This window comes from Triticum urartu, chromosome 7, assembly GCF_003073215.2.
Source record: "Triticum urartu cultivar G1812 chromosome 7, Tu2.1, whole genome shotgun sequence".
Lineage (NCBI taxonomy): Eukaryota > Viridiplantae > Streptophyta > Magnoliopsida > Poales > Poaceae > Triticum > Triticum urartu.
Genome location: NC_053028.1, coordinates 66,817,523 through 66,822,940, shown reverse-complemented (window position 1 = coordinate 66,822,940; position 5,418 = coordinate 66,817,523). Strand labels below are relative to the sequence as shown.

General features: G+C 46.4%; 1 long non-coding RNA gene across 1 annotated transcript; it reads right to left on the bottom strand.

Moving 5' to 3' along the window:
* Positions 1–655: 655 nt before the first annotated feature.
* On the bottom strand, positions 656–4,203 carry LOC125522979. Its single transcript, XR_007290067.1, has 3 exons — positions 3,959–4,203; positions 2,715–2,895; positions 656–2,588 (listed from the first exon to the last, which is right to left on the bottom strand). It is a non-coding gene; the product is annotated as an uncharacterized LOC125522979 (long non-coding RNA).
* Positions 4,204–5,418: the final 1,215 nt, after the last annotated feature.

Sequence of the window (5,418 nt, the reverse complement as noted above, 5' to 3'; positions counted from 1 at the left end):
AGCTTGAGATGGATCGATCGAGTCATCGAGCTTGGCAGTTGGAGTACCGTTTGTTTAAGAGTTTCTTGTTTGTGAAAAAAAATACATCTACGGGCTACTCCTAAAGTTAAAGGCGAGTAACCACCCTAACTACTTAGCTAGTCTTGTACACGCGCACCAGTTGCTCGTTGAGCATCCGTGCATGAGTGGCATTGCAGCATGCAAACACCTAGCTAGGGCGCTCCGTGTCACTTTCCAACGGCCCGCTAATTGTATTATACTACTAATAGTATACACGTAGGAACTAGGACGGAACAATGGACGGAGTTCAGGTATGGCTCCAATGTCGGCCTAGTTAAAATACCGCTAGTCATAGTAGGGAGTAATTTAGACTAGTGTCATGCATATGACACTAGTCTTTGTTACTATCTTTATATTACAAAGTAACATACAAGTAGTATCATAAATGATAGTCTTTCGTTATTTTGTACAAGGAATCAAGGAGTATATTATTCCATAAATGAAGAGTTACCTGCTAATACTACAAAATCTCTACTCCTAAAGGGCGAGTCTGCGGTTGTGATGGTGTGTTGGTACGTCGTTCGCTCGTTCGCCTCCCTTTCGTCCCACCCTCCCAGCGTAAAAGTCATGCATGGAAACAAATCAAAACCTGACAACCATATTATTGAAACAACGCCGAAAGATCAGCACCATCGTTCCGTTCCTCCCACCCTCGTACTGATATACATAGGAAAAGAAACCATAGAATCCTAACAATAATTAGCCTAATTATTACATATACTAAATATCAGGGTGGAGATAAGGAAAGCCTGACAAGATTGATAACTCCTTCAAACATCTCCGAGCATTATAAGTAGTAGGTCTCTCCATCAAGCAAGTCGATACATCGCTAGGAGATCACGCCAGGTCACCAAGACGATACATCGCTGGAAGATCACGCTGGAGATCACACCAAGTCACCAAGACGATACATCGCTGAGAGATCACGATGGAGATCACACCAGGTCACCATGGAGCTCACATGAGTTTATTATCAACTTGTCAGCGACGCTTTCATCACCCGGAGGTGAGTTCACCTTTTGACAAAGCCATCTGTTTCTCCGACGTAGTGCCGTCTTTCTTGTGGATCTTCACAGTCCTGATATATGCATGGCGAACTACTACTAATATTTTTTGAAACGGAAACTACTACTAAAAATGATTGAAATAGTTTCTGCAATTCGTAGGCCAGATGGGTTGTAACTACAAAAAATCACTTATCAAGAAATATTCTGCCACATCTTGATTTGAATCAACTTCATGAATGATACACAACACTCACCTGCATATCGACCGCTGATTGTCTCCTGGAACTTTCAACTTGGGCAATAAGAAATGCAACCTCACCAAGCAAACTTGTAGAAATTCATTAGATGTCTGGAGAAGACAATAATGTGCGCATGGAGGAGAAACTGCGTATGTAGGTAATTATTATTTATTTTTCTTTGTTTATGAACCATGGTGTTGAAGGTTCAAAGGGCCTTAATCACTAATTCACTATCCATGCACCATGTACTAATACTGTATTTTATTTTGACCTTTTTGTCTGAATTCTCCCTCATAACATCTTTATTGACTGAAATCGTAGCATCAACTATTTTACTTTGTTTATGAACCACGGTGGTGAAGGTCCAAAGGTCGTTAATCATTATCCATGCAACATTTGCTTATAAGATGTCGGAGGATAAGGGAAAAAGAGATGTGTATTCTCTAACAAATTGTGGAGACATAATGTCTTAAATTAATGATTTGAAGCTGACCATCTTGTAATCTTAACTGTTGTTGTGGAACGGTCATACGGAATGTTCATATGGGAACCGTCCACCCAATTAGCTACAATGCTTCCCACAACCAGTACCATGATAGCATTGGCGCCACAGGACCATGTGGGAACATCAAATGATATTTACCCTTTCACACGACGTTTTTACCAGTGAAGTATTGTCATCTATAGATCTAGATTTATTAAGTCTAACCATGTACTGCGTATATTGCTTCAAATGTGGGTCTTGGATTTAACAAATTACACTGGTCATGTAGAAAACCCTACATCACCTCAAGGAACACCGCGTGGTGCTGAAGATATAGCTTCCAATGCAAGCGCGTTAAAGAAGACAAAAATCAACAAAGACGGAACCGTGATAAAGCAAGGCGAGATAGCCTAACACCCGAGCAAAGGGAAGAAGTGAATGCACGTCGAAGAGCATCTAGACAAAATAAAACTATTGAATATAGGAATGCGAGCCAAAGGGCTGCAAGACAAAATCTGACAACCAAGGAGAGGCAAGAGATGAGCGCCCGTAGAAGGGCAGCGAGTAAAAATATACCAGTTGAGCAGAGGCAAGAGATGAACGCCCGTCGAAGAGCACGCAGGCAGAGCATACCACCGGATGAGAGGAAGGCATTGCGGGCTCAGCGAAACGCGGACCTTGCAGCTAAGCGGAAGACCCCGTGCGCTGAATGCATTGCAATGCCTTGCCCAGATGTATATCTCTAATGAATCACCATGTTCTCGTACAATTTTGAAAAATCTCGAGTGATTTGACTGCCTGTTAGATGACATGAAAAAGATGATTATATCAGATAATTTCGTAGCGGAAAGAAAGAAGAGAGAAAACAAATATGTGCATACCATGGATCGAGAAAAAAAGTGCACAAGAGAAAGAGATGGATACCTCCTTCCTACAAAAATCAAATAAAGCATCTTCTAATAACTTCTTCCTCCTGGATACAGATTCTTCATCACTAGATGCAATGCTCTCATCGCAACTCTCAGTGTTTGACGAACCGTCATCAGGGTCGTAGTTGGGTTCATAGCATCCACTCGACGATCTCTGCCCCCAAGAATCCCCAACCCTGCTGTTGAAAAGGTAAAAAATGAAAGCAAACTAAAAAAACTCCACATAGCTGACAAGAGAAAAGACTACAGGCTATAAAATATGTTGAAAAAACACGGATGGGTATTTTCCACATTTTGCAAATACATAGCTTCAGCAGCCGCCGCGTCGGTGCAAAAAAGGTGTTAGATGGACAGTGCCGTTTTCATCGAGTATGTATGAGCAACTTTCCCCCGGGACATTGCTTTACACAATTAGAAAATAAACGTCGGCAGGGTGCACGCTTATTATTGTTACTCCGGAATTAATGACTTGGTAAAACTAGCTAACTATCTTACCCTAAATGTTAACTGAAGAAAGTGACACCTGCTGAAGATGTTCCCTACATGCTGGATTCTCTCTCTTCCCATCCCCACCCCCCCCCCCCCCCCTAAAATGTATTGTGTTAGACACAATCTGCACCTTAATTTCGAAACCTCAGTCTGAGAGGAACACTGAATAAACTTACACCTAACACGGAAACTACAACCATAACTGAATAAAATGACACCTAACACTGAAACGGCTGAGAGAGAGATGCCTGGCTGTTCAGAAATCACAGACACGCTAAGAACAAAATCCAACACTACCAAAAATCTGAACAACTACTTACAAAGAACTAACAAAACTGAATGGCACATCTGCCGAACACACACACATGCGAACAAAATGCCCATAATCTGAACACACACCCATACGCTCGCTCCAACCCACTTTGTATGTGGATCATATAAGTATACTCATATCAATTGTCATCACTAAAACGCCCATAATCTAAAGGAAAACAAAGGGGGGAAATGCTGAGGGCAAATCCCCAAAATGTTCGTATCCGCGAAATCGAGCGACATAAAAATATCTGCTGAACTAATAACCCCGACATTACGATGATTTCTCATGAAATTAGTCTGAAGCGTGATGAGAAAAACAACCCCCACACATCAAGGGATCTGAGCGCACGGCGTGCAGGGATGAACCCAGAGCTGCACGACTAAAATAACTAGAAATCAGAGCTGTAGCGAGGGGAAAGGGATAATTAGCCGTACCTCCCGCGTGAACGGCGCCGACGAATGGTTCCGACATCACCGGCGAAACCCTGTTGGTGGCGGGACTAGCAAAAAATCTTCGCCGCCCCCCTCTCTCCTCCCCCTGCTCCTCCACGACAGCGGCTCCACCTTCACAGCAGGGCTGTCCCGCGGCAGCTTCCCGCGCTCCATGACCTCCATCTAACCCCTTGCCGCTCCTCGCCGATGGTGGTGACCGGTGACCCCCCTCCACCGCCTCCACTTCTTCTCCCCTTCCCTTCTCTCTCTCTGATACAAAATGATTTCTGATATGGGCCGCCGACCAAAAAAAAACTTTATTTAACACTATATACGCAAGCGCTCATACATAATACATTCACCCTTAAGAACACATAGACCCACACCCTATGAGTCAGGATGGACGACATGAACGGTCTTTTCGAACCGGCTCGTGGCCCGCTCGGTCCAAGCCGGCTCGGTCTTGGCCCGGCAAAAAAATCAGCCGGTCCGGTCCCTGAAAAGAGGACCGAAAATACTTCGGTCCAGTCCGATCCGGTCCGGTTAAAGCTCGGTTCGACCGAGCGGACCGAAGAACACAGCAGGTGGCATGGCAGGGGCGTGCCGGCGGCTTGCCAGGGGCGTGGCGGAGGCGTGGTGGCGGCTTGCAAGGGCGTGGCGGCCCAGGCGTGGCGGGGGAGCAAGAAAATTGTCGCCGTCTACGTCCGGCGGCGCGAGGCCGTCGCCCGTGCGGCCACTGAACTCTCTAGCCCCGGAGTCCATGTTCGTTGGACGCACCCCACTCAGATCCATCGTCTCCACCAAAGAAATCAACGCGGGAGGCCCTACATCGCCGCATCGGCCATCATACCTTTCATCTCCGTTCATCGGCCATCGTGCCAAATTGGTCGTCGATTAGCTCCCTTTGGTGATCATCTTGGTTCATCTAGCTCCCTCTGGTTCTTTTGAAGCTTCCAGACATCTCGCGATGAGCTGCGCTTTCCTCTAGCATTGCATCCCGATGAGCAGCCGTCGTCGGAGCTCCAGTGCGCGCTCTGCCCTTGTCTCGTGGCCGGTCCTCTCGGTCTGGCCCGAGCTTCTCCATTGCCGGTCCGGTCCCTGAAATCAGGACCGCGACGCTACTCCAGTCTGGTCCGGCCCGGACCGCCTGCGGCCGGTCCAAACGACGGCTCGGACCGGGACCGTACCGACCCGGACCGTGTCCACCCTGACCTATGAGCACCTTCGAGTGGCTAAGTCGGCATATCATCTTGAAATTTACGAAATCACCGTGGGTACCTTGTTGTCGACGGGAACGTATCCTCCCATTAAAAACGCATCATCGAAAATCCTGAAATAAATTGTGTGGATAAAAATGGATCGTTTTGAAATAAACGGTGCGGAGCAATATTAGCCTGACCTCCTGAAAAGAAAATCAACCGAGACCCAACACGCCCCACACAGGGGACAGACGGGAGCGAGTG